At 48.7% G+C, this 15,263-nt stretch overlaps 1 protein-coding gene and 1 long non-coding RNA gene across 5 annotated transcripts in view; one reads left to right on the top strand and one right to left on the bottom strand.

Moving 5' to 3' along the window:
* CTNNA2 (catenin alpha 2) overlaps positions 1-15,263 on the top strand; it is a 933,346-nt gene that overhangs the window by 371,162 nt on the left and 546,921 nt on the right. The gene's annotated exons all lie outside the window — the stretch shown is intronic.
* On the bottom strand, positions 813-1,528 carry LOC140690048 (uncharacterized). Its single transcript, XR_012065241.1, has 2 exons — positions 1,293-1,528; positions 813-1,093 (listed from the first exon to the last, which is right to left on the bottom strand). It is a non-coding gene; the product is annotated as an uncharacterized lncRNA (long non-coding RNA).

Below are 15,263 nucleotides of genomic sequence, written 5' to 3'. Positions count from 1 at the left end.
GAACTGAACACTGTCTCGTGGTCCTTCCCCTCCAGGGGGATCTGGTGACATGGAGGAGGGTCCCGGCCAGATGGTGAAATTGGCAAGACGTCACGTCATGGCATCTCCCCCCGGCCCCTCCTTCTGGGTTCTTTGCTTCTCCCCACTTGTGTAGAACAGACACTCAAGCCTTTTCTGCATTTTATTAGAGGAGACGATCAGGAGGAAAGTATTAAACTCGTGTGTAAGTAGCACAGTGGTTACCTTCTGGCTGCTACGTCTGCGGCTTTAGACCCCAGAGGTCCATGCATTTCGTTTAAGAAATGTGCTCGGAAGGAAAAAAACCCAAAAGACGTGGTATAATACCTCTGCCACCCACCAGAATTACAACCTACAGAGGTAAATAAGCACGAGGAGAGAGGTTATCACGGTTCAGCAGTGACCCAGCGCCCTTCTCGAGGGCACGGGCCTGCCCTCGGGAGCAGTCAGTAGGCAGCCTTGCTGTTGAACATGGGGAAACCGAGGCGACTCTATTCAAATGCAGCGTTCTCAGTTTACCTGCTGGACTCCGTCGCTCCCTTCCTGTTGTTCCCCTGGTCACAGACACTCACACACACACTGTCACCCTCAGAGAGGGGCTTTCTGGAAGCGACTTTGTGTGACGCCGCACTGCCTCGGGTGGCCGGCTCGCTCCTCGCCCGCGCGGCGGTGGGAGCCCCGGCGTGGCCGCGCGCTGCAGGCGGGCGCTGCTTCTAGTCTCTTTTGGTCCATTAGAAAGAGACGAGAAGGCTCACGGGGAGTGGGAGATAGCACATAAAGAAAAGATGAGTGAATTCAGAAAGGAGGGAATTAACGTTTATTTCCAGAAATGAAAGCAGCTCCAAAGAAAAATGCAAAAGAAGGGCTTTGGTGTGTTTTCCAGACATGACTTCACTATTTTTTTTCACTGAAGTAGGGTCAGTTTACAATGTTGTGTCCGTTTCGGGTCTGCAGCACGGTGCTCCAGTCACACGTACACCTGCATGTGTTCCTCTTCATATTTTTCTGAATCGTAGGTCACTGCAAGGTAGTGAATATGGTTCCCCGTGCTCTACAGTAGAAGGTGGTTGTCTATCTGTTTTATATTTAGTGGTTAGTGTCTGCAAATCTTAAACTCCCAGTGTACCCCTTCCCTCCCGCTTTCCCCCCGGTAAGCATCAGTTTGTCCTCTGTGTCTGCGAGTCTGTCTCTGTTTTGTAAATCAGTTCATTTGTGTCTTTTCTTTTTTAAGAGTCCACTGTAAGTGACGTCGTACGGTCTGGATTCACGCTTACTTGCAGTCTGCTTGTTGCTCTTATGCTTAATCGCTTTTCTCAAATAATTTTCTTGTTCCAGCTCTTGACTCTGGAGGCACAGGGCCCTGGTCTCCACTCCGTTGCTCTCCACCCCAGCCCCGCCCCGACCCCATCCTCAGTGAACCAGGGCTGTACCAGGAAGCCCCCGAGACATGACAGCAGCTCCTCAGCGTGGGCTTCCTCGCTGATTCTGCAGAGAAGCCTCAGAAGATGTGCCGGCGCAGAGGGGATGCGGTCAGCGGTGTCCATTGGGCACCACAGTATGGGGGGTGCTGATTCTCAGCATAACTTGAGGCCATTGTTACATCAAATGATGCAGGTTCAGAGGACAAAGCCCAGGGCCCCGAGTGGCATCTGGTGGCAGAGTCTGTTCGTCTCGGCAGCACAATTATCTCAGCTTGCTTCAGTCAGCTGAGAGGTTGCAGCAATATTTCAGCCAGCGTTCCGTCACGTTAAAATGTTCTGATACCTGTTTGAATTGCATTGCTTTAACGTTAATAAATCCATAATGGTCACAGCGGCAGGGGTGGTGGATGAATCGCTCTGGAAGGTGTGCGCATTAACCAGCTCCTTGGGCCTCACTTCTTTCTGCATCCGCTCCTAGGGTTTGGCGTCTGTGAGGAAGGAGACTAGCCCTTTGCAGTCATCTAACATCCATATTCTAGAATCACTTCCCTCTGTGATGGTCACATCCAGGCGGTCTGCCCAGAGGAGTGGAACCCAACACACGGGTAATCCAGTGTGATTCAGAATATTTTACAAGACTGTCTTGCTTTGGAATGTGTCCTGTATTCAAATACAGGAGCAGCCACGATTCGATTAGATGAATTCACATCACCTAGAGTTAAAGCTCTGTGGTGAAGACTGTCCAGGAAGCTGCCAGTTTTTACTGCTCATTTCTGATGCTCAACCCTTTTGCTACCAGTTCAAGATTCCTCTTTTTCAGGCTTATTCTGGAGTGGGCACTGAGCAGTGTTTTTGAAGTCTTAAGGTCTCTTGGCTTCTAAGATACATGGAGAATATTGAGATGTCAACTAAATACGTGGGACACCTATGCCCCAGTTGTCAAGTTACCATTGTCCCTTAATAAGCCTCACAGTATTATTTGCTAAAGTCAGAAGAATTTACTGTACACTGAGCTCCCCCGGCTCATTGGTATGTGAGCTCCGTGTAAAATAATTCCTCTAAACGTGCCCTTCAGACATGAGACAGATTGTATTATTGGGCCCAGAGCATATGTAGCATCCTAGTGAGTTTGTCCTTTATGCAAATTGATAGTTGATCCTTGACCTCTTCCCTATGAATTACCTACACTAAAGACTAAGTGAGAAGACTCCACATAATGCATATTAGTAAAAAAAAAAAAAATAAGGCATATTTGAAAGCCGTGAGAAGTCCTGTACCAGCCTGGAGGTCTGATGATGGTGCAGGATATGGCAGGTGGAGGTGACCGTCGATCAAGATTCTCAGCTCTCTTTAGAAATGTCGAATCAAATAGAAGGGTTTTTTGTTCGTTTGTCTTGTTTCAAGCTTGTTTGGCCTTTAGCAGAAAGCAGCTCTGTGCAGAAAGTGATCATTTTGAGTCACTGTAGAACTCTGATCTAAAGGAGAGATTTTACTCACCTAGCCACTGCTTTAGCCTTTATTGAAAGTCCTTGAAGACCACGATGGTGCTAAATCCTCACTGTCCTCTCCACCAGTACTCACCTGGCACCTACAGTGCGGTGGGTACCAGGCATAGGGCCTGGCGATTATAGAAACGCCGCCGAGAACTTGCTGCCCTGAGGTGCTTAGAGCAACAGGACACCTGCTCAGAGACCGTCCGCGGAGGGCTGACCTGTGGCCTGCTCTGCCCGTATGTGCTGCCTGAGCTCGGCGGGGCGAGAGTCATGCTCACTGGAGTGGCTTTGAGATGATTGTGCAGGGTAGGTGGTGAGGAGCTGAACCCTGGTAGACGGGAAGGAAGGACAGATGTGATGGGGGTCAGAGTAAGAATGGGACCAAAATGCATCCAACAGTTTTTACCCATCTTTCTCCTTTCCATCTCCATGACTGTCCAGTGCATCACCAATTCTTTGCTCACAGGGCCCCTTGAAAAAGCCCCCTCTTGGTACCTCACTGCCATCACCTTGGTCCGAGACCTTACTGCTTCCTGATTGGACAGCGCCAAAGCCATCATCCTTTCTCCAGCTGCACTATTGAGTACCAAATCATGTTTATCAAAACACCTTCTCCAACCTGCTTATTTCTGCTAAGGAAGCAAAACCAAAAAAAAAGAAAACAGCCCTGCAGGCCTTCCCTGCTCCTCCGGGGCCTGGCACGCCTGGCACGCCTTGCAGGCAGGCGCTCCAGCTGTGGTCTGCTCCTCTTGGTGTCCTCGAAGCTTCTTCGGCACAGATTTTTCACTCCCCACCTTTTTGTGTTCTTAGTTTCTTTTTCTGGAAATAGAATTCTCTCATCCTTACCATAGGGTGGTGGCTATTTTGGGTCAAAATACAGGAGACAGTGCCTCTCGACTCTTCCCAGCTTTGCTGGACTCTCCTCTGTGCTGGTTATAAAGCAGGCACCATTGACGTGGCCTGGGTCCCTTTTCATGTTGACCATGTCCAGCGCTGTTGGCCATGGAGGGTTAAGGGACATCTAATGCGGTGATTACCCCATGTCTGGGACTTGTTAGGCACCTCCCTGCTGGGTGGCCGTGTCCGACCTGGAGCGCTGAGCCTAAGAGCTAGTCCTGGTCCCCTGCCCCAGCGAGAGGCGGGAGCAAAGCTGCGCGTAGGCAGCAGCATGGGTGATGAACAGTTAAATCGAGACTTTCGGTGAGCACTAAATTCCTAATTAAATATGATTTAATTCTGCTTATAGTGGCAGAAAAAGGGTCCTTACAGTTCTTTTGTCTGATTACATCACTTGCTACATTAAGTTCATTAGGAAGATCAGGCAATGAATAAAGGCCAAAGGAAATGAGCCATTTTTAATGAATGAGGAACAGTATGGCGGCCACTTACCAGCCAAGATGAATAGTAGCGATAAACTGTGGATTCATCTCTTTGACACTCTGTTTAAACGCATGCCTGTCGCCTGCTCTGTTCAGAAGCACGGATTGGGCAGGGAATGAGATTCACAGTGGTATTTGGAACCACTTTTTTGGGGGGAGGGGAACGCTCTAGTTAATTATCTGAAAAGTCTTGAATGATGCCCTGTGAATAACGTTTGAGAGCTCAGCCTTCTCCTCTGGTAGGGGCGAGGGGGATATTTTGTGCATCTGTTCGTTTCATCTAGATAACTAGGTGGCTTCGCTCAGAACTAGAAGGGGCTCTTTCCAGTCCAGCTGCCTTCCAGAAACCAGGCAAAGCCTTTGCCACACCATTGCCTTGGAGCCCGGGCTCCTGCAGCCAGAGGCTTTTGCATAGATTTGTGACAGTGAAAGATCAAATCTTCCCAAAGTTTAAAATTCTGCAACATTTCCAAAGAGGTAGCCACTGCACTTTTGTAGGAAATTTTAATTGAACAGAGAAATAAAAGGAAAGCAGTCATATCTTTCCATCATTGCCTGACCCTTTTAAAAGTATATATTAAAATTCGTATCATTTGGGTATTCATGCCTATGGCCGTCAAAACTTTTTCTTTAATCCACTCCCCTTGCCAACCCCCGGGAGAAACCACAGTGCAGATAGCAATTAAGAGACAGCTGGTATCTTCCACAAAACGGGCTTTTTTTTTTAAAGTGCCTTTTAAAGCACTCTTCTTGTAGGGGGCTCTCCTCCTTGGCACTTCTGCCTTCTCCATAGGGCACACAGTCACCGGGACGCTAGTGACTAACGGCAGCAGGAGCGTGCTGAGCCAGGATGTGTTGTTGCTAGCTTTCAGCTGTCAAGAGTCAAATTATTTCTACCTTCAATGTTACTAAAAAAAAAAAAAAAAAGGACAAAAGACACGAAGGACATCTGAGTCTTGGCCTTTGGCAGAATTTGAGAGGCTGAGTCTAAGGGATGGAGTCGCTTCCTCATCAGCCCACCAGTTCCGCCTGGGAATTCTGTGTTAAACTCGTCCCTTCCCCACGTCATCCTGGTGCAAGCTCGGCGTAGCCTCACCTGTCCTGTTGTGAGCCCCACCCCGCCCGTCTGACACCTGCAGGCAGCCTCTTCTGCTCCAGGGTCTTCCCACCACGGTCGATTCCTAACCAGTCAGCCACGGGCGTCTCTCCCAAACAAGACTTAGAGTGGAGTATTCCCCCCTTGCCTACAGTTTCAATTAAAATTCCTCCAAAAGTGCAGTGGCTGCCTCTTTGGAAATATTGCAGAATTTTAAACTTTGGGAAGATTTGATGTCTCACAGTCGCAAATCTGTGTAAAAGCCTCTGGCTGCAGGAGCCTGGGCTCCAGGGCAGCGGTGTGGCAAAGGCTTTGCCTGGGGTTTTGAAAGGTAGCTGGATTTCCCCGGGGGCATACGTGAGCTTTCCTTGGCTTGCCCTGACCTTTCATGGTTGGGAGGTGAGGATGGACTAGTACAAGGAGACCAACAGAGAAAAAAGGGAAGGGGATGAACATGGAATGAAACTTGATGTATGCTTGGCTCTTTCAGGTGTGTTATTCTATTTCATACTGTGAACAAACCATTTAAGGGGATATTATTCATCCAAATCCAACCCAACCATCCATCTGCTGCTGGAGAATAGGTTCTTGCCCCATGCAGGAAAGAATTCAAGAGCCAGGCACGGTAAAGTGAAAGCAAGTTTATTTAGAGAGATCCATTCCATGGACAGAGGGCGGGCCATCTCAGAAGGCAAGATTGACCACAAGGTACAGGGTTGTCAGCTTTCACGGGCTTGGTAACTGCATATGCTAACAAGAAGGAGGGTTATTCTAACTACTTGAGAAGAGGCAGGGATTTCCAGGCATGGGTCCCCTCCCCACGTTTTGACCTTTTATGGTCAGCCTAGCACCTGTCACGGCACCTGTGGGTGCGCCATGAGGCTCAAGGTCCACTGGAAGTTGACTCTTCTGCCATCTTGGTCCCCACCAGTTTGTTTTGTCCTCAATAGCTGTCCTCCAGTGGTTGTGCCCTGCCCCCTCTCCTTCTGTCTCACATCCATCCATCCATCTATACATCCAACTATTCATCCATTTCCTTCTGTCTCACATCCATCCATCTATACATCCAACTATTCATCCATTTTCACTTACTTATTCTTTCAACAAATACTTTTAGCACCGTGACCAGCACAGTTCATAATCAAAGCCCCTGCTCTCGGATAGCTTACATTCGTTAAAGCAGTCTTGTTACCTGCAGCTTGTCATGTAAGTCTTCTGAGAGCAAAGGGACCACAGGACATTTGTCCTCATGCACTAACGTGCTCACAGTTGAGCTTAAGAAATTTCAACTCAGCAGAGTGTCTAGAGTAGAGTGCGTTGGGGAGACAAGGCAGGTAGGGCACTGCTGTAACCCAGGCGAGAGGTGACGTGGGCCTGGAGAAGGCCAAGGCCGGGGAAATTATGAGAAGGATGGATATTAGAATATTTATGGATGGAGAATCCTTGGTTCGTGGCCACTGGTGTGGATGTGGGGAGCAAAAGTGGAGGGGTCTCAGCAGTGACTCTGCAGTTTTAAGTTTAGAGAACTGGGTGTCCGAAGTTCCCTTTAAGAACATATTTTGGAGAACTGTGGGAAATGGCAAAAAAGATTTCTCTGCAGTCATAGTGACATAGAAGCATCACATAATTAGCGAGACACAGCTTTATCACGGCACACTGGTCTGTAGCGCTGTTTGAAGGCATTAAATGAGTGTTTGCTGTTTCTGACAATGCAAAGAGCCTTTGATGCAGAGGTGAATTCATATCTGCTGGGGGTGGTGGGAGATGATGAAAAACAAATGAGCAAACAAAACAGCGATCACTGCAGAAATCTAGAATTAATAGAACTAACTCTTAATATTCAGGGACAGCATTTTAAAAAGCTCTTTCTGTTTGCAATTTCTGATAGTTTTTGCCTCGTTCTGTTTGGCCTCCGCTGCAAGCCACTTCATCCCAATTAACGTTCCCTTCAGAGTGGTAATTACTGTATTATCAATGCAATAGATAGGGATAAAGAGACAAGCCTTTCTGTTTCCCCAAAGCTCAAGGTCACAAATCCATGGGGTGGGGGTGGTTGGGGGGGATGGGCAGGGGGTGAGGGGAGGCTGACGGGTGACCTTGAGTTCTCCAGGAGAACGAGCAGTGCTCATTCTCAGTGGGGACCCTCTTGACTGCAGCTCCCTTCCTGCTGAGGCATTTGTGGCAAATTGTAGAAAGAGAACCTCCGCAGAAGGGAGAAGGGGTGTGTGGTGGGGAGGGGCGGTGAGTCGGCCGCTAACGTAGGTGTGCCAGCTGAGGTTCCGGCAGGTCCCCGCAGTGCTCCCATCCACACGTGGGCAGCTGCCACCCGGGCTCACGGTGCGTGCTTCCAGCCGAAAAGGGAACGGCGCTTCCGGAGAGGACCTAAATGTCGTATCCCAGAAGACCGTAGCCAGAGCACTGCCTTTGCACCTGGCATGAGCTCCGTGTCTTGGTCTGAACTTTTTCCTGTTTACACGGCTTCCTTTTGCATGTGTGTTTATGTGTAGAGAGGATGTCGACGGTCAGTCGGTGGTGGTGCTTCGTCCCCAGAGTCTGCATCACACCGTGGACCTTGGCATTAGTCATCACTGCCCCTCCAGCCGGCCAAGTACTCAGTGAAGGTTCCCTAAATGAAGTACCCCTCTGAGGTTGTGGCCCAACCTCAGGATAGTTTTTCTTCCTCTCTCTCCCTTTCTAGCCTAGTACTCAGGCTTACCATTCTGTTATTTCCTTTTGAAGGTTGCTCTGAATTAACTGTGTGGCCAACAAACAACGTTGTACATTTATCTCAATGTTAGAGTGTAAAAAAAACGGCATTTAAAAATCTAGCTTGATTCTGAACAAATCTTTGGAGTGTAAAAAATATATATTTTTTTATTTCTCTACGTTTTATAGGAGAAGAAATGGAAGTTGGTGATTTAGGTGATTTTTCTGTTGGGGATCAGGCTAGTAACTGGCAGAGACAGGGCGGAAGGCCAGGGCATCATGTGCTTAACTTTCCAGCCCGTGGTAAAGGGAGAGAGGTGGATGAGCCCAGCCGTTTGCCGTCTGAGTTGCACAGGTCGCTGATGTGAAGGGAAAGTGCCTTGAGGATGAAGGATGCGGAAGAAGCCAGGTGGACACAGCCTCAGTGTCCTTCCCCAATGATACCAGGGCAGCTCTGGTCTCTGCAGCCATGTGCCTTATATATTGTGACTCCACATACAATTTCATTTGGAAAAAAAACTAAAACGTACTGTTACAGCTTTAGTTTAAAAACCACTGTATTTTAGGATACTGTTCATTTTTTTTTACCTTCTAAAGCTTTGAGCATCTGATTCTGCTTCATTAAATAACTCAGCATTTACTCATTTGTGAACATCTCTCTCTTTACTTCTAAGCTGTTGACCCCACACAGAAATGTTAAGGCTTTAAATGATGTTGGTTTTGAATGTGCTTCGTGACAACCCTAACCTGTTCCAAAGTGGCTTCATGGTTCAGACAGACTTTTAATTGATTAATTTTTAAATTGAAGTATAGGTGGTTTACAATGTTGTGTTAATCTCTGGTGTACAGCATAGTGGTTCAGTTATGCACATGTATGCACACACTTATATGTATATATATTTCATATCATTATTAATTTTAGGTTATGACAAGATACTGAATATAGCTCCCTGTGCTGTGCAGTAGGACCTTGTTGTCTGTTTTACATCAGGCAGACTTTGTAGTGTTTGTTTGTGGGGAAGTCCGTGGGTTGATCCTTGGCCTTTGAGGTCTCCCCACGTAGGATCACCTCCCTAGTTGTCTAGCTGGAACGCTCTTGAGAGCTACCTTTCAATGCCTAAGCATTGGTCTGGGGAGTGTGGGGGGCGGTGCCCCTGGGAGTGGTCTGAAGCTGAGAGCCATGGGAGTTTTGAGTCCACTAAAGCCCTGGCCCGAGTCACGGGAGACTCAGGCCCAGTCAGGTCTCAGGGAAGCGCCATCAAAGTGAGTTTGGCTCCGTGGAAAACGGATGCTCTGAATCATTGTCTGCAGTATTTCCCCGGCCTCTAGGTCAAACAGGTACATGATTACTCTTCGTGAAATCCTGGGAGGTGATTTCACAGATACACTTAATTCCGAACCTCAGGCTGTGCAGTCAGAAGCGGTGGTGGGGGTGGGGAGCAAGCAACGGAGGGATGGACGGGTTAGGGTTAGGGTTAGAAGCTTTAGCGGGGAGAATTCTGCACTAGAAACAGGGAAAGCCGGGCTCTTGCCCGGATGCTCCGACCAGTGAGCTGCGCTGTATCCGTTTAATCCCAGCTCTGCTCCTCTGCCCCCGTGTGTGCTCCTGGCCTCAGTCTCCGCGGGGCTGTGCCCCCACCCTCCTCCTGGAGTGCCTCTACCTGCAGGAGGTGATCAGGCCCCGTCAGACCGGTGCGCACCCCCGTTTGGCCTCCTTTCCCTGTACTTCTGCATCTAACCACACAGGGCGAACTGCCCCTTCTGCCTGCGTCTCTTTACACACGCTGGGGTGCTTGTCCCCACGTGGCAGCGTTTCCCTCATCAGTAATATTTCCACATGGATTAGACGTTCTCCACTCCCTCGGGCTGCATGGTGAAGCATGTTTTAAGTCTCCTGGTGATTAGTGGTGATCAGCGTGTTGGTGCCACCAGGGACGGCCGTGTCTGTATGAAGAGAAGTCTTGTCACCATTGCTGTCTTGCCCCCGATGCCAGCAGCTCAGGTGTGTCTTGAAGACGCCGTGCTGGGGTTGACTCTAAGCGCAGAGCTGTGCTGGCCTTTCAGGGAGAGTCGTCTTTGCCTTGTCGGTTTCACTTTATCTCACCGTCTCGTAACCACACGATCACGCCTGCCTTTCCTCAGTTCCATTCCTGATCTTGAAGCTGGGACGGACCTCTGTGAGCTGCCAGGGGCAAAGAGAAACACCTGCCGAGCCACTGGATGCCGGAATCGATGCCACTCTTGAAGACTCCATTCAAATCCATTCAAGAACGCAGCCTTGCCCGGCACCCAGGTTCCCTTGGACCTAAGGACTAGGTGCCGTGCCTTGAAAATACGGGGCCATAATCAGGGCATCCTTTCTATCAGCAGAGAGAAAAACTGAAGCCATGATTCCATTTTGCATCTTTTCTCACCTTGTAGCTGTCACCCAGGACGAGAGGGTGGGAAGAATTCCGTGTATCTATTGCACATTTTAAGAATTCTGCACGCCTCAGTGAGAGAAGTGCTGCGTTTGGAAATGCTTCCGCCCACACTGCGGTCGGTGTGTGGTTACTCAGTCCCGACCACAGAAGCCGCGGTTTTCCTACCTGTAAAATAAAGATGACAGGACTCCTCGTGCCTTCTGGGCTCCAGATGAGAGAAGGTGTGTTGATGGGTTCCTAACTGCGCTCAGTAGGTCCCTAAGCTTCCATGGAAGCCCCTGGAATGCAGCTTAGGGAAAACCGGGGAAGGATGAGAGTGCGAGACTCGGGCATCACCCCTCTCTCCACCTCCAAGAACCCAGCAGCTCCCCTGGATTCAAAAATAGGGCAGAACTTGCCAGAGTGTGATATGAAACATTAGTTCTTTGGACTCAATATATTTTACACTTAACTAGGTTTCTTTTCTTAAAAATGGTGAGAAAATTGAGATTGAAAATGTTTGAAAGATACTTTTTTAAACTGCAGGACTTTTCAGAGCCTTTACTATGCTTAAGTGTTTTGTGATCTCCAAGAGGAGAGAGAAAATGTGCAATCCTTCCAAACTTTTCTGAATATAGTAACCTTTTTGGAGGAGCATTTCATAGGACTAATATTCCTTGCAGACTTTGTCACTAGGAAATAGTAAGACAGGTTAATTCAGTGCTGACTGTATGGGGTGCATGCCATAAGTGATCGGAAAGTCTAGAGTAGCTTAGTGGGAAAGGGACTGGTTCTCAAAGGACCCGTGGATTTTGGAAGGATGGATGGCCGTGAGCAAGTCAGGGATAGCTGTGACAAAGGGGAAGGTGAGGTTACTGGTAGCAGTATCTACTGTGCATTTTTTATCGGCCAGCCAGGTGGGTCAGTGCTTTACCTGCATTTTCCTACTTGATCTTCTTGAGACAGGCCTCCATCATCACCACGTTACAGAGGAGGGGAAGAGAGGTTGGGAATCTGGTGAGCATCACGCAGCCACTAGGAAGTGAAGCCAGTGTTTAACTCAGGGCATCTGATCCCAGAGCTCCTGCTCTTTATTACAAGGCCCCTGCCCAGGAAGGTGGTGGGTAGGGGCGGGGGGCTGCCTGGTAGGTGTGAGTGGTGCGGGTTGCAAGGAATGCTGGGAAGACTGGGCAGAGCTTGATTGGAGATGGCCTTGAGTCTCTGGGACGGAGCTCAGACTCACTATGTGTAGGGCCGCTGTACACAGTTGTGTGTGCTTGTAGCTGTGTAGGGGTACCCTGTGGAAGGCGCCCTATGGAGGGCACACACAGGGCTACATCAATCTAGAAGGGTCACATTTTAAAAAATTTCATACAGATGCCATAGGGGGATAGGAGAGGCGCTAGTTATGTTGAGTAAGAGAAAGCCTTTTAAATCCCTAGACCACCGTCTCCTCCAGTGAATTTGCAGCATGGAAGTTTGTCATGGTGAGCTTGAAAGAGACGTATTTAAGAAGAAAACACTCAAGAGTACTTCTTGGCAGCTAGCGATGTCTGCGCTTCATTTTTCTCACTCACCTGCTATGGCGAAAATCACTGGCATTGTCATTCAGTGGTGTAGGGAGCATGGGCATCCAACGGCTGCCGAGGGAAGAGAAAACTCTAGAAAGCTAAACCCACAGGTTGGCTTTGGAAAAGAAAGAGTTGTTCTACTTATGGATTTAAAACATTTTATTAATAGGCCAGCTGCCTGCTCAATTTATTTGTTCATCTCAGATTTATCAGTAAGTTTGTTTATTTCATATTAGCAAAGACAGCTAAAAAATGAGGCAGTTTTTAGAGCAGTGGTTTTCAAACTAGTTCAGGTGGCAGGACATCTGGAGGGAAATACAATATTGAGATATTTCATTTTTTTTATAGTGAGCTCCATAAACGAGGGCTATGTGTTACAGTGAAACTGTGGCTACATCATACAAAAGAATCGTACCCGTGAACATTCATGTCCGCTAGACAAGCTTCCATGATCACCTGCAATTCAAACATTTCTCTTTTATGCGTCTGTTACTCATCACTTTTTAAATAAAGTAGCCTCACAGGTGATGTTGAAGGTGAATAAATATACATATATTTAATTATGGACTGAAAAAATGATTCTGACTATATGTAATTGCTATGATTTGTGGAGAGGCCAAACATGTCAGCAATATAGCCTGGATGTCTCACCTGGATGTACTTCGGGAATGAGAATCTTAGCTCGGGATAGTGTCTTAATCCACCGGGGCTGCTGTAACAAAGTACCGCAGAGTGGGTGTCATTCAAACAAGAATTTACCGCCCAGCGTTCTGGAGGCTGGAGAATAAGGTGAAGGAGCCAGCAAGGTGGTCGCCTTCTGGAAGGGGCCGCCTTCTAGGCTCATAGCTGGCACCTTCTCACTGTGTCCCTACTTGGTGGGGAGGGCCAGGGGTTTCCCTGGGGCCTCGTGTATTTGGCACTAATCCCATTCGGGAGAGTTCCAACCTCATGACTTAAATACCTCCCAAGGCCCACCTCCTAAAACTGTCATCATTGGGGGTCAGGATTTCAACATGAATTTAGGGTGGACACAAACTGTCAGACCATAGCAATGTGCTATTTGCAAGAAGTGTTCCAGATCCATTCTGTCGGCATTCATACTATTGGTTAAGTGCCTGAGGTGTGCCAGCTTTTACACGTATCATTGCAGAATCATCACAACATCCCTATGAGATAGACACGCACGAGGGAGCTGAGGCACAGAGAGGTCAAGTAACTTGTCGAGGACCCCACAGCTAATTCGTAAGAGAGCCATGCTCCAAATCAAGGCCTCAGAGACCACACTCGTTTTCACTGTGGTGCTTTGGGGCTCAGTTCTGTCTGCTGCAGCCTGTGCGAATTTCTCCTTCGCCAAGTGATGATCCCAGGGATGGAATGTCTAATGGTGGAGTTTCCAGGATGGACGTGGGTGCTGAGGCTTGGCAACTGGGTATCTTACATCCTGCCTGTTCTCCTTGTGGGCACTACTCTGGTTCTCAGAATTATGAAAAGTTCAGGGCGTCTTGGTGAATTGCTTTAAAATATTCTCTGTTCCCATTCATTGCCCCCTCTCCATTTTTGCCTTCCTTACGCTGTCCCACTCTGCTCTCACTGGAATTCCCATTCAAACCTTTCTCCTCTAGCATGGCCCTAAACGGTGGAGCCAGGGACACATGAGTCCTGAATTCATGTCAGTTTCACATCTCACGTGAGCCTGTCGTTCACCTCTCTGAGCCTCACTTCGCTACTCTGTACAATGGGGGTGGTTACATCGAGCCTAAAGGGGTTGTGGTGAGGATAAAGGATATCTGAGAGACAGTCCTGATTGTAAATGAATTATGCTTCATTTTTCAAGTCTTTTCCTTTTCCAGTTCTATGAAGTCTTTACCAACCACTCTAAGTGGAAGGGATCATAAATACCCCTGTGTTTTATCAGTAGGAAGAACCAAGGAACAAGGTGACATGGCTTGCCTTAAATCTGGTTAGCAGCAGAACCAGAAGGAAAGCCACGTTTCCTGAGACTCAGTCTAATGACTTAGGGGGAGATCGACTTTTCTGCATTCTTCAAAATATGCCTTGGAGGCGTGTTTCCACTCTTGCCTACTCTGTGTGGTTGGGGGTGTTAGGGAAAGGAGACAGGACCTCCCTCCCTCTCCCAAGCCTTTAGGAAGATGCCTTTGAAAGCTCTTTGAGATCGGGCAGTCTTCTGTCTCTAGTAAAAATCTTTGGGTCTATATCAGCCTTCTTTAATGACGTTTATTAGAGATCAGATTCGTGGGGTGGGGGGTCCACATGATTCTCTGCCAGGAGTCGGGGGAGAGGGTCACTAACAGAATCCTACAAGGACCAGTGCACCAGCTGCTCTTCCCACTAATATCGAAGGAGGTAAAGATGGCGCAAGGACCACCCTACTTACCGTCAGAGCAGGGGCTCGGGTCACTTGTACGCTGGGAGGCTCTTGGTTTTTACCCCGGGAATCTGAGAACCGCACACCCACTCACTAACTTGCAGGGTTCAAAGAGGCATCAAAGCATTCACTTGAAGCCGGAGAAGCTGTAAAATTCGACCGAACTCCCAGGGACGTTTGCGACTGTGGGGCTCCGTGACCCGTTTCCACACACAGCTGGAGGTCAAGTTCCTGCCCCCCTCCTTGCTGTCCCAGGAACACGTGGGGAACCAGAGTCCTTCCGACTTGCCCTGACTGCGCGGTCTGGGTAGGAGGCTTCTGCGCGTCTCCAGCACCTCGGGAAGGAGAGGTGTGGTGGAGACCAGGGCGGTGAGAAAGCACACTTGTTATTTTGTTTCCTTACCTCTCCCACGGTCGCCCCACTGTGCTTCTAAGCAGGGTTGGGAAGGGAAAGCTGAACCCCTGTGGTGAGGAGTAATGGGTTTCCCGAGCTTTTCCGTGAACCAACTCTTTGGAAAGCTAACCTTCTCCCCGGGCGCTCCCTGCTAATTAAGAGGAGGGGAGGTGCAGTGCTGGTAGACGGTGCTGAAGCAGTTCTTTGGTTTTTGGTTTCTTTTTCATCACTTGCACATCAACTCCTCTTTCTCTTCTTCAACCTCCTGTGAGTAGTCATGCGTGCGAGGAGACCGTGGACCTGATTCCTGGAAAGGGCGGTGGAGCTATTGGAATCAGCTTCCCTCCACGGTTAGCTGCAGGCTCTGCCACCAGCGTGCCTGGGTGTGAACTCCAGC

Source organism: Vicugna pacos, chromosome 28 (assembly GCF_048564905.1).
Source record: "Vicugna pacos chromosome 28, VicPac4, whole genome shotgun sequence".
Lineage (NCBI taxonomy): Eukaryota > Metazoa > Chordata > Mammalia > Artiodactyla > Camelidae > Vicugna > Vicugna pacos.
Note: the sequence above shows the minus strand (reverse complement) of the source record. Positions and strands in the feature narration are given on the sequence as shown.